The sequence below is a fragment of the Salvelinus sp. IW2-2015 genome, linkage group LG12, assembly GCF_002910315.2.
Source record: "Salvelinus sp. IW2-2015 linkage group LG12, ASM291031v2, whole genome shotgun sequence".
Taxonomy (NCBI): domain Eukaryota; kingdom Metazoa; phylum Chordata; class Actinopteri; order Salmoniformes; family Salmonidae; genus Salvelinus; species Salvelinus sp. IW2-2015.
This window is the reverse complement of record NC_036852.1, coordinates 9,423,777-9,446,688: the sequence shown is the minus strand read 5'-3', so window position 1 is coordinate 9,446,688 and position 22,912 is coordinate 9,423,777. Positions and strand designations below refer to the sequence as shown.

The window sequence follows — 22,912 nt, the reverse complement described above, 5'->3', positions numbered from 1 at the left end:
TGTTCCTGGTTCGAGCCCAGGTAGGGCGGAAGCTATCTCTTACACTGGCAATACTAAAGTGCCTATAAAAACATCCAATAGACAAAGGTATATGAAATACAAATGGTATAGAGAGAATAGCCTATAATTCCTATAATAACTACAACCTAAAACTTCTTACCTGGGAATATTGAAGACTCCACCAGCTTTCATATGTTCTCTTGTTTCTGAGCAAGGAACTTAAACTTGAGCTTTTTTTACATGGCACATATTGCACTTTACTTTTCTTCTCCAACACTTTGTTTTTGCATTTTAAAACCAAATTGAACATGTTTCATAATTTATTTGAGACTAAATGGATTTTATTGATGTATTATATTCAAGTTAAAATAAGTGTTCATTCAATTATTGTTGAAATTGTCATTATTACAAAAAATAAATAAAATCGTCCGATTTAATCGCGCTACCGGCTTTTTTTGGTCCTCCAATAATCGGTATCGGCGTTGAAAAATCATAATCGGGTCGACCTCTTCAATTCACATGTAGGTGTTTTTTCTATGTTTTGAGTCAACTGCTACGGAAGACAATGCTTCTACGAGTCAGACTCAATCTCACAGGCACAAACATGACGTGTTGCATTACCACGGTAAGGAAAGAAAAGTGACAATGCTTGCTAATAAGACAAGCAAACTAGATGATCACATCGAATAAGCCTGAGTGGGTTTGCCTACTTCCGAACTAAACAAAATAGTATAGTTATAACTAACCATATGTATACACAGGTAGGCTACTTACTTACTATCCAAAGTTACAAGCCACAGTTGCGCATCAATGAACGACTTGAAGACATCTTGATGTGGTGTTGAATGTAACCTTCTCCGGAGAGTCAAAGGTGTAGTCTTTTCCATCATGAGAAAGCCACAGGTGGGCTGGGAATTGCAGCCCATCCTTCCACCTGGATGGTCCTAAAATAAGTCCCTGACTTTGTTTCTGACCCAAGATGTTAGGCTTGGCCTAAGAAGTCTTTTAAATAGAAGCTAAATATAATCGTTTTTTCCCCCTCCCACTCGCTCACAAAGAAGTGCTTTTTTGGATTGGCCCGGTTTCCTCCCCGAGCAAGTTTCGTTTACCATGGTAATGTGTGTTATGTTAGCCCCTGACCTTGGCTAGCTGTGACTACAGTATGTCAATGCTACCCACAATAATGACCAGCAAATATACATATATAACACTATTTTTTTGTAATGCATAAACATTACCTTTTGAGCTAGTGTGGTGGGAAAAGAAACAATAGTCAGTGCATACTGCATAATGCCCTTCATATCCAATTACTAGCAACCTTGGTTTGAGGGTATGGTGTGTATCCCCTAGGAGTGCAGAAACCTGAGGAGCCTGACTGAACAGACCATGGATGTAACTAGCTTCTTAGCTGGCCTGAGGAGGAGGAGGATGAAACAACACGTACATGTATCCCACAGTGTGAAGGATACCTAGGCTTAGGCTGCCTGTCTACGTCCTAAATTAAGCCCTATTCCCCATGTAGTGTACTACTTCTGACTAGCCCTGTGAATACATATGCTGCAATGGAGCGGAGCGATATGGACAAAAATCCATATCACGAAAATGGACTGAATTATCATGATAATGATAAGTTGAACGATAATCTATAAATTAATGTGGATCAGTTACGTTACATTACCCTTACAAATGCTACTACTACTTTGCATGTTGTAGCCATCAAATGTCCCATTATAAAGTACCTTATTTCATTTCAAACTTTCCGTTTCTCTAGTGTAGATTACATGTCGTAACTCTCCATATTAGCAGCCTTATTTCAAATTTTCCATTCTCTAGTGTAGGCTTACTTATCATTGCTCTTTCTCTCCCCTCCATTTCTCTCTCCCTCAACACATTGCTTTCACTAAGAGGCTTAAGGTCTTATGGTTAGCGAGGGTTTTTGGGTACCTTACGAAATAGCCTCACCTGTTGGCTGAAGGTGATGGGCAAGAAGGATTGCCATTTCCGCGAGAGCGAAACGTCCTGTTTTTCTCCCATCCTTGAGTGGGCAGGATACTGTTTTTTCCCCTAAACTGTATCACTGAAAATATTTACAAGTCCAACTCCTCGTACCTCCACTAAAGTTGACTTGCAGTATGTTTTTTGTGTCATGGAAAGGTATTTTTGGCCAGGAGTCCTAAGGGTAACCTGCCCACTCATTCAGTGTCTTTGTAGCCAAGCTATCGGCATAATAATTATTCTTGTGAAAATCATTACACAGTAGACTTACAGGTTTGAACATAGACAGAGACAACATAAAATACAATTTAGCTTTCTTTAGGATGTTTAACAGAAATTGAAGTAGGCTTAACTCTGAAGAGAGACTGGGTTGGGTTATATTTCCCTGTGGAGACAATGTGATTATTCACTTCACGCTGACTGCATCTTTTTTTTACATGAGAATCTTCTTAGCAGCAGGGATTGTCAGCTTTGATACATTTTGTTTGTCTCTCTCCGCATAGATCTTGGCACACGTTTCAGGGCGCAGTTCTATCTCCTGCTGTTTAATCGAAACAAACTTGAATCAAAGTGGTCACATTATAGCAGGTTATTTGTAACGCACTGCAGCAAGAAAGAAGGTTGTCTATGGTGTGTGTTTGTGTAGTGTGCACATGTTTTTGGATGCAGATGGCAGAGACATAAGGGTTATCCATGAGTTCATCTGACTTTACGTAAGTAGAAAAGGGCTTAGTTGACAAGATCTCGGACTATCCTTTAAAAGCTCATCTTGGCAAAGTGTGGTGCGGTGCAAAATTAATATAGGGAAAACATTGGATGGCTATAGCTACAGTAGCTAACACCCGCCTTGGGAATGCCCATGTAAATACTCCTCCTTGTGCTGGAACTGCTGTGTTTTTCTGACTCTTGAGTGCCTCTTAACAGCCTTCTGTCTCTCCTCTCTTACAGAATGCAGCTTGGCCAGTCAACCCGGTGGGAGGACTTGATAAAGTATGGCCACACATCGACAACAGTCACCCTCGAAGCATCGTTACCCATCGCTCCACAAAAGCGGGGAACAACTACTTCAAGGTCTCAGAGCGAGTGACGTCACCGTGACGTCACCGTTTGAAAAGCTATTAGCGCGCACCCCGCTAACAAGCTAGCCATTTGTTTTGCTAGTTATAGCCTAATGTTAGCTAGCTAACATTGAACCTATTTGGTTAACTTTAGCAAGCTATGACAGTAAGTTTGTATTGCTAGTACTCTATGGATTGGGATKATGGTTCATTGTTTAGCTAGCTAGCTATTTGTATCTGGAATTTGTCTTTCAGCATCAGTAGAGAAAAAAACACACCTGACTCTTCTCCACCAGTCATACAAGGAGAATGTTATAATGCCTCCCATTAAAAAGAGAGCTGGCCTCCACAATCCCCCCGACCTCAACCAAATTGAGATGGTTTGGGATGAGTCGGACCAGCCAACAAGTGGAAAAGCAGCCAACAAGTGCTCAACATATGTGGGAACTCCTTCAAGASTGTTGGAAAAGCATTCCAGGTGAAGGTGGTTGAGATAATACCAAGAGTGTGCAGCTGTCATCAAGGCAAAGGGTGGCTATTTGAAGAATCTCAAATATAAAATATAATTTGATTTGTTTACTACCATATGTCTTATTTCATAGTCGTGATGTCTTCACTATTATTCTACAATGTAGAAAATAGTACAAATAAAGAAAAACCCTTGAATGAGTAGGTGTTCTAAAAATTGACCGGTAGTGTATAACCTTAACATATTAAACCGTTTAAAATGTAATATTCCCCTCCAGAAATTASCCCAATAACATAGATGAAAAGCAATAGCTTTAGGGCCTGTACATCGTCCATATTATCAGGCAGGTGTGCTATTTTAGYAATAAGCATTATCCCCTGTAGCCTGACGCAGTATCGTGGCTACATGGCTGAAGTATGATGTTGCTCATCTGCATTGGTTACCCCAATAGGGTAATCATTAGCTAGATGAGGAGTTCCCAAACCTTTTCACTCGGGGCSCCYCTTMCAGCATTGGGGAACATCCCGCGCCCCCCGTGTGCACGTGCTACATCTATTTCTGTGGGCACAGRCACTGTTCATGACACAAACTGTTCACACCACTCTTGTTGGTGGACAGAATTTTGCAGGTTTAAAGCTTATGTCCTGCAATTAAGCACATTTTGTCATGGGGTACAAAAAACCATTTGCAGTTTTAAAGCACATTTTCTTGCAATTCTATACATTTTGCCATGTCTAATGTGTATTCATGTGATATTTGAGTGACTAGAAAATTACAACAATAACTATGGGCTAAAAAAACGAAATAAAAAATCGTTAGCTGACATGGGCTAGTTGATCTGGACATTTCTGACAAGTTATAAATAGCTCTAAGGTATACAATGACTGACATGACAAGAGGAACTGATGATGCACTACCCAATTCCAAATTGCACCTTGTGCATTCTTAAAGCTGGACTGAGTTCCTTTACAAAAAATTGTTTTTAGAAAAACATAGGCCTGTTTATGCATTCGATTGCCCGACGCGCTTCTCACGTTTACTTTTTTTCATGCCAGATTGTAAAACGCTGCCAATTGAGCAAAAATTCTAACGGCAGTGCTGCCTGAAACTATAGGCCTACATCTCTGTGGCCTCACCGATCAAAAGATATTTGAGACAATGGCTAGCCATTAGTGTTGTGTGGCCATCCTCCCAAACCCTGGGCTTACGAGGCTAGTTAGCCATTTCCTGCAGCAGAAGCAGCTAGATAGAGGGAGACAGCAGCTCCCAGGTAACTTTGGCTCTGTTGAAAGGCCAGGCGCTGAAATAAAATATAATTATTCATAGGAGGCACACAGTGCTCCCCTACTGTCTCCTTTCATCAGAGCTCTAATCCCATCAGGTTGGCCGATGGTCTGGGGTGCGCAGATGCTAACAGCGCCCGTGCAGTGTGGCTCGGGATGACAGAACAGGTGGCAACAGAGAGGACGCCGGGAAGATCCAGGGCAGGCTGTAGGGTGGCCCAACTCAAAGAATTTTGTCCAATGTCCATACTAGCAGCATTGGCTGCCTACCACTTAGAATAAAGCATTGTATTCTAAGTGATACGCTAGTGTGGATTTCAGAACAAGGGCAATGATTTTGATATAATATTTTGGGGGCACTTGATCTATTGATGTTACTGATTTGCTGGAGAGCACTAAACATGCACTCTGCTAAACAGGGTGTAACAAGCTAAACGTTGCAGATCTACAAATCTCATGAAGAGCTGACATGATTCCTCACTCTGTATCAGAACATTATGCCCTACCGAACGCGTCGTTCCTGAAATAAGTCTTTACCGTTTAACCAAAAACCAGCAGGGCTGTGATCCCCAAGGACCTGCGCTATGAAGCCCCCCTGCTAGCTATAGGAAGTGAACACAGAGTAGCCACAGAGATACATTACCTCACGGTAATGACTACTTGCACCCTGTGATGCTGCCAGCTGAGACAGACACACCATGTTCCAAAAACAACAGATTAACCTAGCTACATATATGATGTGTTTCTGAACCTCAATGTTGGGACAAACACACTCACTTCGATAAGTCTGGACTTCATTATGTGTGAAACAGCTTCAACTTGTTATTTAGAGACCCAATAAGCTTCCTGATATTCTAGAATGAGGGAAACCTTGCATTGCTATATTTTTTTATTCAGATCAGTTGCCACAAAGCTTTGTCAATTATCAAGCATCAGATTTTAACACTTTGATGAGGATTAGATAGTTACAGGCCTCAAGCATTTCAGAAGCAGTTAAATAAATCATTTTCTGAATAGCCAAAGGGCTTTCTCCGTTAGCAAGCCCACTTGAAGATATAAAATGCCTCGAGACATATTATAAAAGGAAAATGAAAACTTTTGGGCCGGTATTCACAGCGCATCTCAGAGTAGGAGCGCTGATCTAGGWTCAGGTCCCCCCTCTTACTAATTGTAATTAAAAAGGCAAAACTATACTAAAATCAGCACTTCTGAGATGCTTTATGAATACAGGCCCAGGGATGAGGCAGTGGAGAACTGACTGACGGCACCTTTGCATGCAACTCAAAGGCAGGATAATAAAAGGCTCTCTTTCCCCTTCCAAATGATCCCTGGGAAATGGGTCAGCGCTGCAATACATGAGCAGTCTTTCCTCCAGCAGTGAAATTTCACAGGAAGCGCAGTACTTCTGACAGAATCTCAACACCGTTACGTGCCAATGTTCCTTGGATATTTAAGCGTACCACCCCTAACAAATATATGGGCTTTTTCTATTGAAAACTTCTACGTCCGTGTTGCCATTGTCACCAGTTTTGAGACTATCGAGATCATTTCACAAGTCATGAAGGATGGGATAAGGAAAAAGTAAAATGATTCAATTAAATTCAAAATGCAGTCAAGTCGATCTTTTTCTTCTGCTAACACCTAATGCTGCACTTTGATCATCTCGAGCGTGATACAGTGCAAAAGAAATGACGCATTCGGGCTTGAAAAACAAAATCTCTGCACTGCGCTTTAAATTCTCAAACCTACTTCAGCACTCTGCAATCTGCTGCATTGATAACATCAACTGTCTCTCACAGGTCTGGGTTCTATGAGACTGAGTTATGAGTTGCCATTATCCGCCGAAAAGGAGAAGGGTTGGGGGTCACTACAGACATGACCCTGTGTCAACATAGATCGGGTTCTTGTTCAATAGGCATGATGACCTAAAGCGGAGGTCGCTACTTTCTGAACTTGTCCAATAAGAAACGCACATTTTTGTGATCTGTTGCAAAACGTTTTTCTATGATGTGCTTGTGCCCTAAATGCACAAGACCCTGAAACTCTAACAGAAACCCCCAATGTGCTCGTTGACTGTCACAACGCCCCTCCCTGTTCTTTAGAAGGGAGGCGTTACAGAATACAGACTGATTTCTCAGGTTTCTAACTCAGGACCTTTATTTGGCTGGCAGGGTGCCTTCTGGCACTCAACAGCGCCTATGAAACCCTGCGTGCTGACAGCCAGCTTCGGTTTCACAATATACAATACAACCACCACCGTTGGAGTGGGTGACATACAAATTACTGAATTGTTGTTTTAATGGCTGGAACCCMCACACACTCAATTTATCTCTAGAAGGGCTGAGAATCCCAACTGCTGCTAACAGCTGTGATTATTTTTAGGCTTATACAGTTGTCAGATCACAAAATACTGTGTGCTCACATAGCTAGGCGTATAAACAATAGGCTACCTGAAGCCTATGGGCTACATCAATACCCTAGTTTTATCAGGAGGAGCTATGCTCGTAGTCAGTGTGCTCCCAATCATCATACAACACAAAGGTCTGAAAGAACATAATAATCAAACATACTTTYAACATCATAACTCCCAAAAAGCCATGATAATCATCGACATCATAGGCTACCTTCCACTGATAAATATATTGACACCCTTGCCCCTCACCGTGCCTCCTAAAGACTGAGACAGATGGCCATGCATTGCAGGCTGCTAAAGCTTTGTCCATTTCCTTAGGATTTGTGATGGGAGCTCAAAATAGCCCACATCAGACTGGGGGGGAATAATCCATAGGGGAAACCAGGCCGAGGATCTCTAGATTAATTCCACTGCATTGCTCCTGCATTGCTCCGAGTCTGAAAGAGACAGCCTCCTACTGAAATGGAATAATGTTCTTTAAAAGCCTTTTCACCTCACATGTTGCAAAAGCTGAACAAAAGCATTGAGATATGTGAATAGATAGGCTACATCAATAATGGACCAGAATGAAAAAAATAAAAAAATAACCTAGGCTGCATTTCCCACCTAAAAATAAGTCMGAATCAGGTGACTTAAAAAAATGTCCAATCCAACATGTGCAGGTGTTGATTGAGCCAAAACTAAGGCATAGGAATGACATTCCCTAACACTTTAAAACTGTAGGACTAAAGCCTCAAGTTGGTACCGGTATGTCCCTCTACACAGCCCTTGAAGCGTCCAGGCAGCAGTCTAAGGTAATGGAGACGTGAAACTGACGATGGCCATGCTGTCATGGAGACGAGTGTGACTGCGCATCCAAATAGGCTACTTCTTCACACTCGGCAGGGCCTCCATTCAGTTATTAATTCCCAGCTCTAGTCCAGACAAACGGCCATACCTTACTGGTGTGAACAGCACACAGCATAATAGGCCAATACTCTGCCCAAAAACACCTCTGATTTTTTGCGTTGTCATTATGAAGATTTCTTTACACAAGAATGCAATTCTGCTGGTCTTTATTATGGTCTTTATTAGAGATCTACCGATATGGGATTTTTTGGGTCCGATACCGATTTTAGGGTGGCAAAAGTCACCGATTACCGATATATCTGCCAATATATTGTTTTTTAGAAATGGAATGAAAAACAGACCTTTTTTTACACAAATTGTGCTCCAAAAGATTAAAAGATATTCTAAATGACGATTTCTCAACTAAATATAAAAGTTTACATTTTATCTGTGGTTTASAGCAGTGGTTCCCAACCAGGGGTAYTTGGCCTATCCACAGGGGGTACTTGAGAAGCCTCATGAGACCATAGWCCTACTGGTAAAATGCACGAGGGGGTACTTCAGAGTAAAATGCAATTGGTGGTACAATAACCAAAATAGGTTGGGAACCACTGGTTTACAGGATATCCACTGACCACAAGCTAGCTGTTCCTTACAACAATATTTGCTTACAGAAACCACATGTACATTACACTGTTTCTCAATACAAAATGTATTGGCTATACATTTCAACTGCAAATGGCATGTGCTAATGACTAAAAACATTTATGCAGGAAAATGCTAACCACACAGGTTTTAGTCACAAGTTCCAATTTAGCTAGCTAGCTGACGTTWGCTACTTATCTCATCATGAATACAAGCACATGGCCTTAATGACGGCACATATCTAACTGCCTTGCTTTTTGCAGATTGCGGAAAACTAACTAAATAAGCCCACTAGCTAACATAATAGACCCAGACAGTAACAGAGTTATCTTTGTATCAAGGACAAGTGTTCACTTTGTCACCAGTCCAGTGTTAGCACATAAGTAGCACAGATAGCTAGCTAGCTACCTTGCTGGCCAGCTAYCTAGCTACCTTGCTGGCTAGCTAGCCAGCTACCTTGCTGGCAAGCTAACGTTAAGAATGTGATGAGGACAGGGCTGCTTGCTTGGAGAAGCAGACATATTTGTGTATTCTATGTACATAATATGGCCGATTTATCTGTGGAACCGATTCATCAGTCAGGCTCTAGTCTATATCAAATTAATCGGTTTATTCTTTGGACAAAAGATGTTATCATGTAGGCCTAGGGATGTGACAGTGTAATTGACGATTATAGATGAAGACAATCATGAAAATAACAGTCCAAACCGTTTTGTTTTTTTAAATATTTTTTTATATATACACTTCATATTCAAGTCGACAAACTTTACCCAAAAGCAGCAAAATAAAAGAAGGCCTGGTTTACATTTAACTGACAATATAAGGAGAGACGAGAGGCGGTAAACTATCCAGTTTAGATGTTTGTGTTGTGGAACGAACAGCTGACTGAAGACGGGACGGTCGGGCATTCAAAAAGATGACACATGCTGTTGAGTCCATTTCAGTGGTAACATTAACTTTGGACAAAGTGATGAAACGTTGCTGCTTCTTGTTTCMGCAAGGCGTTGTAGCAAACGACTATGCGACCACAAAAACCACTGCGTCTGGTTTACCAGGCAACTGCATTGTGTCCTTTGTAGACAAAACAGCAACACTATGGCACGGGATGGGTAACTTAATACTAAGCGTGATGAGTGAGAAGATCAAAACAGGCTGTTCCCGACACCCACACTGAGCTTAACATGACAGTGGTGGTGCTGAGTGAGAGAGCAAGTGAGAGACAGAGATCACCACTTCCTCAGAAGGAGAGTGCAGTTACAGATCGTTCAGATACAAATGCACTGGTGTAGACCAGATACAAATGCACCGGTGTAGAMCAGACATCTGTCATGTATCTGTCATRTAGAATAAGGCACAGGCCTATTCGTCAAGCTCTAGTCATTAGGCCTGCATTTCTACCTGCAAAGTGCTAGGCTTACCATTGTACCAAACTGAATAAGCTCCAGTTCCCACCTGCCCTCCCCTTCATCGGCTGAGCTACCATTTCCCTGCAGTCTCTGCTCTCAAACGGTTGGCACCACACACACACGTGACGCGGGCGGGCGCAGAACCGTGACCAATCTGTGACGGTCACCCCACCAGCCAGGCAGGGCTGCTGGCCACAGCCTGCCAGCAGGGTGGGCACCAYCATCCTGCCACTGGCCTCTTGCCCAAGCCTGGTTCAACACAGCACCACAGTCCGGGATATACGCGCGCACGCACACACGCACACTTCAAAAGTTTGGAGTCACTTAGAAATGTCCTTGTTTTGAAAGAAAAGCACATTTTTGTCCATTAAAATAACATCAACTTGATCAGAAATACTGTGTAGACATTGTTAAATGTTATAAATGACTACTGTAGCTGAAAACGGCAGATTTTTTTATGGAATATCTACATAGGCGTACAGAGGCCCATTATCAGCAACCATGACTCCTGTGTTCCAATGGCACGTTGTGTCAGCTAATCCAACTTTATCATTTTAAAAGGCTAATTGATCATTAGAAAACCCTTTTGCAATTATGTTAGCACAGCTGAAAACTGTTGTTCTAATTAAAGAAGCAATAAATCTGTCCTTCTTTAGACTAGTTGAGTATCTGGAGCATCAGCATTTGTGGGTTCGATTACAGGCTCAAAATAACCAGAAACAAATAACTTTCTTCTGAAACTCGTCAGTCTATTCTTGTTCTGAGAAATTAAGGCTATTCCATGCGAGAAATTGCCAAGAAACTGAAGATCTCGTACAACGCTGTGTCCTACTCCCTTCACAGAACAGCGCAAACTGTCTCTAACCAGAATAGAAAGAGGAGTGGAAGGCCCCAGTGCACAACTGAGCAAGAGGACAAGTACATTAGAGTGTCTACTTTGAGAAACAGACATCTCAAGTCCTCAACTGGCAGCTTCATTAAATAGTACCCACAAAACACCAGTCTCAACGTCAACAGTGAAGAGGCAACTCCGGGATGCTGACCTTCTAGACATTTCTAAGTGACCCCAAACTTTTGAACGGTAGTGTACGTACGTGTATGTGTATCAAAAGTTTGGGGTCACTGGGGCGCTCAGCAGTGTAGCACAGAAGTTAAATTCTGAGAAATATTACCATTCCTATTTGGTATAGCCTATTTAAATACATATATTATATAGTCTATACAACGCAAGAAAGGAATGTAGGCTCGACAGAGCAGATATTTCCACCAAAGCAGCGCAAGAATGTCCATTCGGAAAATATTGATTCTCTCTCTCTGTCGGATGCATGGGCATTTAGCCTATACCATTTTTTTTTTTTTTAAATAACAGACACTCCTTAACGATCTTGTGTCTAGCCATTTATAAAAAATTAAAAAGCTTAAAATAAAAAAAACTCTTCAGTCGATAGGCTATGATTGAATATGACTGAAGGCTACGCTTCATTGTTTTATGCATGGCTTTCCCTCCAATCAAACAATGGGTTCCATCACAAAAGGTTATTTGAATAGCCTAAAAACGTAAGTTAGCCAGAGGTCTAATAATGAGAGAGAACAAACAATATCAATAGCCTAAAGAAAAATCCAATGACAAGTTTAAGCTTATTAAGAAATAAAATGATCCATGCGGGCTGTTGAAGACTAAAATGGCCAAAAACCTATCCTCCTACTAGACCTAAAAGAGAATTTAAAGTTAGGAACAGCATTTTATTTCCCAAATATTCTAGTCTACGAAGGTGTTGTCCTAAAGTTGTGGCTTTCAAAAATAACAAGAATGAAAGTATATAGACTAGACTATTTTATGAGGCAAATAAAGCAATTATTATCCAGTTCTGAAGCAGGTAGACTGCTTCTTATCCAGCCCATGATGTAGGCCTATAGCTTAGTTCACTAGGTTAAGGCAGCCCATTCCTCATCAGACAGTCACTGCACCATCATGTGCGCGCCACACAGACAGAAACACACACAAAACATGTTCTGCACCTCCACCAGAAAGGGTTAGAACAGATTTGCCATTGCCTGCACTTACCAGGCTTTCAAGGTTATCTTGGGGGGGGGGGGGGCGGCAATAGCATCGTATATATCACAATGTTTTATTGGTAAATAATCACAATAGGACAAATGTTAACCACGCCCCAACACTACACACCATCACAGAGTTAAAGAGTTGTGTGGGTTGTTTACCCCTTACTGTGTGTTGCGTACCAACAGAGCGTTTCTGTTCTCTCCACCTCCTCTGAATAAAGAGGCAGTAGACTGCACTGCAGCGCACAGTAAATCAAACATGGTTTCCTCTCGGCCGCTCTCCTAGGGCAGGCACATTTCAGAGGCCCGCTTGGGCTCTGGTTTCTTGACCGACCCTGCTGCTCACTCCTGTAAGCCTATGGAGAGCCGAGCGGTTAAACTGATTGGGATGCTGTATTAGACAGTGATCCTCTTAACCCCAAACCCGCAAGTACCCGTTCAGGTCAAGCGGCAGTAAAACTGTCAGGACTAGTAGGTACAGTAAAGTGCTCATTTTCACAGTCAAGCTTTCCCGATCAAGTGTCTCATCTCAAAAACAACAGTGATGAAGAAAACAATACTCAGAAACATGAATTCATTATGTATTAATAAGATGATWGTTACAATAGAGACTGAGTTTATGTTTCCCAAAGGAACCTTAGTTTGTGGACTTATGGTTTACAGATTACATAAAGTTAGGCCTATCGGTTTAACCAACACACAGCCGTTGGAAAGATAGGTTAATTCAATATAAAGATTATCTGTAATAGCCACAGGACTGTTTGTCTGTATGTAAGGAATAACCCAAGCAGGACGAGCGTAGCAACAAGTGACCATTTAACTAAATCATAGCAATACATCCCCCTTCATCCCCAGAGATTCAGAAAGCAGCTAATATCCTGGTCTGCTGATTGTGCTTGAAATCCACCAGAGCAGAAGAGCACTTTATCCCGGGTGTCATTAGATCTCAGTATGGATGCTAGGACATTAATCATTTGACTGGAGCAGAATGTCATGAAAACCTATAAAGTATTGAACGGTCCTGCAGCACATCCTGTAACACAGGAGGTAGACTTCCTTAAAGCTGCAATATATCACTTTTTGTGTGACCTAACCAAATTCACAAAGAAATGTGAGTTATAGATCTGTAATTGTCATTGAAAGCAAGTCTAAGAAGCGGTAGATCTGTTATATGTGCGCTATATCAATGCATCCCGTTATTAAGTCTAGTTTTTGAGTCTTTTACTTTCAAAACAGAGGAAAATGCAATATTTGTAGTTATGGGAAGAGATATTTCACAGCGGTTTAGATGGTACAATGATTCTCTACACTAGGGGTATTCAACTTTTACCCTTCTGTTCTACCTGATAATTAATTGCACCCACCTGGTGTGCCAGGTCTAAATCAGTCCCTGATTAGAGGCGAACAATGGAAGAAAGCAGTGTAACTGGCTTTGAGGGCCAGAGTTGAGTTTGAGGGCTCTACACTATAGTTGCTTGTTTTGTCACATAAACTGAAATTAGGGGAACTATTCAAATTTTTGCAACCAGGAAATGACGGAGCGATATCTGCAATGTTGTATAAACAAAGACCACGTAGAATGACTAGGTTATTTATATGGTATAAACAGTGCTATTGAAGGCATTAAATCCAGTCCCAAGTGTTCCTCCATGGCTAAGCTGAACAAAGCAACTATTTGCTTTTAATAGAAAGTTGTGTAGTATACAAGCCCGTGTTAAAATACTGACTGCTGTATATTTAGCCCAAGCTTTTCCATATGCCTTGACAAAGTGAGATACATATGATTCAATCTACAGCCTAATCAAGTGATGAAAGGCCTAATTACAAGCTCTACCTTGTACTTCAAAGGAATCATTAACAGCTCATCTCTTTGATACAAAAACAAGCACCAAGGTGAGGCAATCTTCAATACCTCTACAAATACTAACACGTTCGAAGTGAATATTAGCCTACGTCTCAATACAGAATTCTCTAGTGATGTGACATTTTTAAGGAAAACCAGAGGCTTAAAAAAATCTGAAGCTTTGGATTTTCCCAACCATTTAAACAGAAGGTGATTGTATTAGGCTATCCTGCGGTTTTAGCCTAAGTCAGTTCGAGCCGAACACAGTGACCAAGCACAGTGAGTGGGTGGCACAAAGAGAGGGAGGCAGTGGTGTGTGTGTACAGGTCGTGAGGAGTAGGACCCCTTTAATCAGAGAGAGACTCTTCCGCGGCTCTGGGCGAAACCATCAACAAGCCCACCTCCGTCCCATCCCTCCATCACCTCCAGCCCTGCCCAATGATGCGGTCCCAACAATTTATCTTGCCAGCAGCAAGGCATGCCACTGGAGCAAAGCTCCTTTCAAGCAGATTTATACTCCCCAAGAGCTGCAGCGAAGGCACTTGACAGAGCTCTTTATAAAAGGCAAGCAAGCCAGCGGCTCACCTCTGCTAACTGCAGTCCCAATGCCCGTTTGATAGTCAGGATAATAAGCTAAGCAGTGAGGTGAACAGAATCAGAAACCCAATATCAGCTCAATTAAACCTGCCAGTCTGCCCTCCATCTTAATCAAACGTCTTCATTACCAAGGGGATAAGAAAGAGCCAACCTCCAATAGAAGATRCTAAACATCAAAAGCTGAATGTTTTATGTTTGCATGGCACCAACCATAACTTTACCTGTAGCTGAGCCACATTCCTTAGAGTATACTGTAGAGAATGTGGACTACGTTTGTAATTACAGAGTACACTGGACTGTTTCCAAGGGGATTTCTGGGTGTTTGAATAAATCTCCTGGGTTGTAAGAGAAGCACTCTTTCAGATCTACTCAGAGGATTGCAGCCAAGGCAGTATCCACGGGCCCTGTGGAGCGCCCAGGGGCCAACCTACAAGATGGCCATGGATCTAGGCAGTGGCAGTTAGATCCATGGCCATCTTGTAGGTTGGCCCCGTATTGAGCAACCCAATCACTGAGCTATAGGAAGTTAGGAACATATAGTGAGCTAGCTCTCACAGTGGAAATTGTGGGGAAAGTGTTTTTCATACTTATCCACAAAAGGACACTTCACATATATTACATTACCATGGTCACAAAACCTTTTAATTGATACATTTTCACATGTGTAGTTATACTGTAGTAACATTGCTTTACGTAAAAAATGTAAAAAGTCTGCAAATTATCAAAATATATCTAGTGAAAAGACAATCAAAAGATACAGGCTGTACATAACAAATTGTGATATAGATTGTTTTTTCAATGACAGGTGGGAGCTACAACTCCTGAAACTAGGCAATACCATGCAGTGTCATGTATTTTAGATTCCTACAGATTAACCATACCCATTCGATTTGATTGGGGGATTGTTAACACCTCTAGCTAGCTAGATACCATTCAAACAGCAATTCAAGCGACATAGCCAGTAGTGTCACTTCTATCATATCAATGCCCAGGATCGAATTCAAAAGAATGTTAGCTGTTATTACTTGTAGTAGTATTAAATCAATGCAACCAGAGCTATGATTCTGTGTTATCGTGAAACAATAGACATCTGTTGACAACTAAACCTACACTGGCTGGTTTGCTAATGTTACTGCAAAACTGTCAATGATATGTAGGTAGGCTATAACATGGCTAGCTAGTTACTCTCGTCTGACCGCGCACTCATATAATCGACAACAGACAATTTTAGCAARCAAGAAAGTAGCCCCGTTCATAACTAGCCACTATGTTTTTAAACTACCAGACAAGCTAACCATTATATTGAATAGGTCAGATGGATTATTAGCAACATTTGGGCGCTGCGKTATGCGATTCTTTACTAGTTCGCGCTAGCTGTCACATGCAGTAGTTTCTCAGGAAGCCAACTAACGTTAGCTAGCTAGCTAACAATAACATTACTGTAATAGCTGTTAACGAGAGATATCTGACAAGAAACGAGAACAAACTGAAATAGCTAGCTAGCTAGCTATGAGTCTGGCTTTCTGGTCATCCCTTCCGTCATTGAGCAGCACTTCTAACCGCAGTGACAAGTCTCTCGTAGTACGATTGGGAGAATACTGCGTCTGCAATGAAAATGCTATGTTGTGAAATCATATTACAGCTTACCTTTCGATTGGTAGAGTGCTCCAAATTGACTTCAGGGCTCAGGTTTTGTTTTATGCTGATATGATAACAGATGCTACAGGATTCCGTATGAATGGCCAGTTACTGTAGCTTGCTACAGTTTTCCGCTCTAGCGCTCGAGCCTTTTCTTTCGCTCTGTCACTTCCAGCACCTTGTCCTAACGCAAAGGCTATTTAGGGATCCTCTGAATGTTGGTATCCCCTTGAAATAACGAAAAAAAAAGAGAGCAATATTTACCTTTATGAGAAAGGGATAAGCATATATTGTATTACATGTTGCATTGGTGCTGTTTTATTCATATTTAGAAGCATGTTTATTTTATATTTCGCATATGTACTAATTGCATGTGTCATACAAGGAATTATGGGCCTTAAGAGATCATAAATAGGGGAAAAMGATATGCATAAACTATTTATGTGGTCAATAATTCCATGTTAACTGAAACTATATATTATTTTCAGTTTTCTTACTTTCATATATATGTTCATTATAAGTAGCCGAATCTACACAGCAGCCCAATCCCTAGGCTGCGTAGTGTCATATGACAACAAAATCACCATTCTCCCTTAAAAAGGTGAACAAAATAAAAAAGACAAGCTTAGTGATTGCTGCCATCTGCTGGCCTTTTGTATACTGAAAGTAAGCGTCAGTCACCGTCATTCACGTATGTCACACACAGTGTGTCACACACATTGTGTACTACATTGGGTGCGTCGCTTGATTCAGAAATGATTTATTTTGGCTGATAGAGTTGAAAGAAATCCAAACTGTTGGTCTGAGAGGCCCACTAGAGGGCATCCACAGCACAGGTTTATATGCCAATATTATGGACATGAATTAGAACATAACAGGATGTGAAATGGCACACCAATCCTACTTTGATATTTTCCTGCCAAAATACAGCAACATTCCAGGCTTATCTAATCCATAGCAAGTGACACATTGATATTCAAACTTTTCATTACAAAAGTATTTTAGATTTGCTTTATATTTTTGATTTTGATGGTGGTTAGTTAAAAACATTTCGAGGGGCATTCCCAAAGTTCCCCTAATACACCAGTCCCCCAGGCCTAGACATTGGCAACTCAAACCCGTCCATATCACATTGATATTGTAATTGTTAGGCTGTGGACCGCATTATGAAAGCGCTCCATCTTCAAAGGAAGTATAAATTACAGATAAGCCMCCTCCCAAAGCTCAGATKTATTCATTTATTTGCCCCTCTTGATTTAAAGACATACTTCTATGAAGAGGCCCCTCTCAACTCTGAGAGGAGAATGTCTTGTACTTGCCATTGAAATCCGAAGAGGCAGCAAATAAAGCCTGCAGGTGTAGAACTAATGCACCTTACTCAAAATGGACAGCATTTAGTCAGGATCATTATAAGATGATTATGATAAAACATTATTAGGGAGTCATACATGCTCTTTATGACAAGTCTTACATTGCATTATAACTGCATAACAATGCATTAAAGGCTTTAAGTAAAGTGTTACCAAAATTCAATCTAATCCAAACTAAGTGTATAGGAGAGCACCTATCCACTGGTAGCTACCAGCAGGTTAACCTGTAGTAAACTGGGTCCCATTAGAATGTTAATGCTACTATGGCAACTGACCATCTCTGCTGCATATTCCCCCTCAATCCAATCATGATTCATGGCTCAGAGCCTCAGACACATTCAGTGAACAACTCATGCAGAAGGCTCATAATAATTTGACATGGTTTGTACCCGCCYTCTGTGAAATCTGAGTAAATCATGCTCCTCAGCATAGAAATATCATCTATTAATCTTCTATTCATGTTCTTATTATCTACTCATTCTATGCCAGTCGGGAGGTTGATTGACTGTATCAGAGGTGATTGTAAATTTAACGGAATTGGGTCAATTCAGAAAAGCAAATGATAGGCCTACTATGATCATCTTCCTTTTGTGCGGTGGACATGGTCCCTATAATGTACATTATTTTTCACCAGAGCCCTATGAGCCCTGATCAAAAGTAGTGCACTATGTAGGGAATTGGGTGCAATTTGGGACGCAACCATGACTGTGACCATTTTACTTTCCATCACGAGATTGCCTAAATATACTGTATTACATCCAGGGAATTATTGTCATTTACAACTTTGGATAACCCTAATCATCCTGTAACACATATTGTAGGGTGGCTTGCGACAGTATTCACCCCCCTTGGCATGTTTCCTATTTTGTTGCCTTAAAATTGATTTTTGGGGGGAGTTTGTATCATTTGATTTACACAACATGCCTACCACTTTGAAGATGCAAAATCATTTTTATTGTGAAGCAAACAAGAAATAAGACAAAAACACAGAAAACTTGAGCGTACATAACTATTCACCCCCCTCGAAAGTCAATACTTTGTAGAGCCACCTTTTGCAGCAATTACAGCTGCAAGTCTCTTGGGGTATGTCTCTATTGGCTTGGCACATCTAGCCACTGGTATTTCTGCCCATTCTTCAAGGCAAAACTGCTCCAGCTCCTTCAAATTGGATGGGTTCTGCTGGTGTACAGCAATCTTTAAGTCATACCACAGATTCTCAATTGGATTGAGGTCTGCGCTTTGACTAGGTCATTCAGAGACATTTAAATGTTTCCCCTTAAACCACTCGAGGGTTGCTTTAGCAGTATGCTTAGGGTCATTGTCTTGCTGGAAGGTGAACCTCCGTCCCAGTCTCAAATCGCTGGAAGACTAAAACAGGTTTCCCTCAAAGAATTTCCCTGTATTTAGCGCCATCCATCATTCCTTCAATTTTGACCAGTTTCCCAGTCCCTGCCGATGAAAAACATCCCCACAGCATGATGCTGCCACCACCATGCTTCACTGTGGGGATGGTGTTCTTGGGGTGATGAGAGGTGTTGGGTTTGCGCCAGACATATCGTTTTCCTTGATGGCTAAAAAGCGAAATTTTTGTCTCATCTGATCAGAGTACCTTCTTCCATATATTTGGGGAGTCTCCCACATGCCTTTTGGCGAACACCAAACGTGTTTGCTTATTTGTTTCTTTAAGCAATGGCTTTTTTCTGGACACTCTTCCATAAAGCCCAGCTCTTTGGAGTGTACGGCTTAAAGTTGTACTATGGACAGATACTCCAATCTCCGCTGTGGAGCTTTGCAGCTCCTTCAGGGTTATCTTTGGTCTCTTTGTTGCCTCTCTGATTAATGCCCTCCTTGCCTGGTCCGTGAGTTTTGGTGGGCAGCCCTCTCTTGGCAGGTTTGTTGTGGTGCCACAATCTGAATAATAGATTTAATGGTGCTCCGTGGGATGTTCAAAGTTTCGGATATTTTTTTATAACCCAACCCTGATCTGTACTTCTCCACAACTTTGTACCTGACCTGTTTGGAGAGCTCCTTGGTCTTCGTGGTGCCGCTTGCTTGGTGGTGCCTCTTGCTTAGCGGTGTTGCAGGGCTTTTCAGAACAGGTGTATATATACTGAGATCATGTGACAGATCATGTGACACTTAAAATCCACCTGTGTGCAATCTATTTAACTAATTATGTGACTTCTGAAGGTAATTGGTTGCACCAGATCTTATTTAGGGGCTTCATAGCAAAGGGAGTGAATACATATGCACGCACCACTTTTCCGTTTTACATTTTTTAGAATTTTTTGAAACAAGTCATTTTTTTCATTTCACTTCACCAATTTGGACTATTTTGTGTATGCCCATTATATGAAATCCAAATAAAAATCCATTTAAATTACAGGTTGTAATGCAACAAAATAGGAAAAATGCCAAGGGGGATGAATACTTTTGCAAGGCACTGTAACTGACACATAATCAGACAGAGGTTACAGTCAGTGGCGACTCGTCATTTAGGTTAGGTGTTACCTGTTTTGCATGTTATTTTGGCGTTAATACGTTCCACATATCAGTTTGCAAACAATGTAAAAAAATATATATATTGAGTTAATAACGGAGCATACAAACATGGTCTCTTTTTTGCTTTCTTTAGTAAGGCAGCTCCAAGATGCAGGTGTTTCAGCCTAGCTCAGTGCTTTCTGTGGTGGTGGGGCAGCCAGCAGAAAATACGGAGCGTAGGGGTTGGTAATGTTCTCTAGTTGCGCTGTGATTGTCTCAGTGTTCTGTCACTCATGGGGACACTACGTCACTGCAAAATCTACGGGGAGAGCCATACCATACCGTACCATATCATAGAGTTACATTAGAAGTGCCCATCCAAGAAGGCTCAAGGTCATTGGTCACAGATAAAATGACGTCAAATCCCGTTATATCTACCGTAGCTTTGATTAGACTGATCACGTCGACAGCAAGCTAGCAGTAATCATCATGAATCAAGTTGACAATTTACAGGCAAATCCTTTTCAATACTTGAAAAAAAAWAWAATGATAAAGAGAAATTATAGATAAAACATATCGGTACTCATCGGCCATTGGACATAAACATTACACAACAAGTTGGAAATCACAAATTCAACAATGAGTAGTTTGGAAGGAATCAGTGGCTAACTGCAAGCATTGCAAAGCAATCACTAGCCTGGTATTCAGTGGAGTGGGTGTGTGGTCTAAGTCTGGGTTTAAGGGTCTCTTTTCCAAGCTTAAAATTATAAACATTCAACATTAGCCATGCTGTCAATCCAGCATGACTTCTGCCGCGTTCAAAGTAACTGGAAACTCAGAACTGGGAAATCTCAGACTTCACTGAGTTCAAGACAACTTGGGGGAAAAAACAAGCCCCGACTGGGAAAATAMGTTTTGAACGGTCATTAAACTCGGAATTCCAAGTTGGGAACTCTGCCTTCTTTCTAGAGCTCCGGCCTGAAGATCACTGACGTCATGATTCAACCTTGTTTTTTCCCCCTCGAGTTTCCAGTTTTCTTTAAGCACCATAAATCCAGAGAATCCCAGACTATGATGACAAAGTGTGATGAAAAAATGTGCCTACGAAGGATCACCGCACCACCTTCCTGTTCAAGTGAGCACAGTACAGAAAGGCGAGTCCAAGAATGTATTGTATGCTGCTGCATAAATTATGTAATATCAATCAATCAAATATATTTATAAAGCCCTTTTTACATCAGGGAGATAGGGAGATATGTATACTGTAGCTGCTGTAAGAAAGTAATACTAAGTTGTGTAGTAAGCTGTTAATAGCCCATGTGCCTCACTAATAATTTGGTCTCTTTCCCCCTCAGAACTTAGCCTACTGTTCTGACTTGGTGGTGCACCTGTAGCCTATAGCCTGTTTAGAGAAATGTCATCATCAAATATTGTAAGCACTTTCATTGTCTGCTTCTATGCCCCCTTTATTTATCCTACGGCTCTGACTTGGTGTACAGGGAGAAAACTGTAAGAACAGCCCATGTTCTGAATTATTTCGCTGTCCATTTTAAAAGTGCTGAACAAATAGTTATATTGACTACATCTGTCCTAGCTCGCTCATTAATGTCTTAATCGAAATTACGGATTGCCTCTTATCCGCTCGTCGCTCCCTTATGCCATAGTTTGTACATATCAATTGTCAGTAGACACCACATAAAATGTTGTTTAAGCAAGTCAGTCATATCAGCTATGTTTGTTTATAACGCAGTAAATGAGGCTGAATGAACTGTTTCCCTGCCAGAAAAAGCTCAGCGGATTCCCTCCATGGTGCTGAAAAGAAAGCTCTGCTTTTKGGACAGCTTTACGTAGGCCCTAACAGTTTGTGGGCACTGTTTGTCACCGTTATAGTACAATTAATGTATTGTTTAGTGGTGTGGTGTGTTGTGTTGTGTTGTGTAGTGGCTTTGCTGGCATGCATCAAAAACTTTTTTTTTTTTGCCCGACCTAGATTTACCTGCTAAAATCGCCACTTATTACAGTATATATTATTGACACTTATCTTTCACTGCTCACAATCAGATTACTTGCTTTGGGTGTGGCAAAGAGCAACAGAGACCAATTTAGAACATTTCATCAAATAACATGAAGTTACATGTCGAAAATAAGTCGTGGCCAGTCCAGTCTGTGAGTAGTGCACACAATGTGGTGAATACTGCATCAAATCTTAACCTACACTCCATGTATCATACTCAAATGAATTACCTTTATATGGACCGATAGAGAGCGAACGAGGAGGACAAATGTATGGCTGTTCTTATTCTCAGTCGGACAGCTTTCCTGCCTACACTAAGGAAAATAGAGAAGAAACTGTTTCTTTTGAACTTCTTTTCCTTATCCATCAGCAGTTAGGAAAGCCAGCTCCTTTGAAGTGCACATGAAATAGATGATAGTATTGCCTAATACAATGGGAGATATCTCACTGTAATATGACGGGGGTTATCTTGACTACTGTGAGGAGACTCAATGTGAATATATCAACAGTATAATTTGAATAGACATTTTATGAAAAAAACATCAAAGTAATGATTTTAAAGTCAGACATAAGAGTGATATTGACACATGAGTGATATTCCCCTGAACCAGACAGTACATTTGTCATTTTGGTCATTTGCAGTAGCAGWTGCTCCTATTCAGAGCGACTTACAGCCAGTGCATTCAACAAAGGTAGGTAAGACAACCACATAATCACAGTCATTGCAAGTAAAAACCATTCCTTGAAAAAGCATCTATCATTGAAATTATTGCTAGTAAGAAAAGACAGGTGCAAGTGTTAGTGCAAGAAT

The 22,912-nt window shown here is 41.1% G+C and overlaps 1 protein-coding gene across 1 annotated transcript in view; it reads right to left on the bottom strand.

Moving 5' to 3' along the window:
• The window catches only part of LOC111971109 (alpha-1,6-mannosylglycoprotein 6-beta-N-acetylglucosaminyltransferase A), a 129,902-nt gene extending 113,499 nt beyond the window's left edge, over positions 1 to 16,403 (bottom strand). The window contains exon 1 of the mRNA XM_070445979.1: positions 16,246 to 16,403. The gene's annotated coding sequence lies outside the window, so the exon portion shown is untranslated. The remainder of the gene's footprint in view (positions 1 to 16,245) is intronic.
• Between the last annotated feature and the right edge of the window lie 6,509 nt (positions 16,404 to 22,912).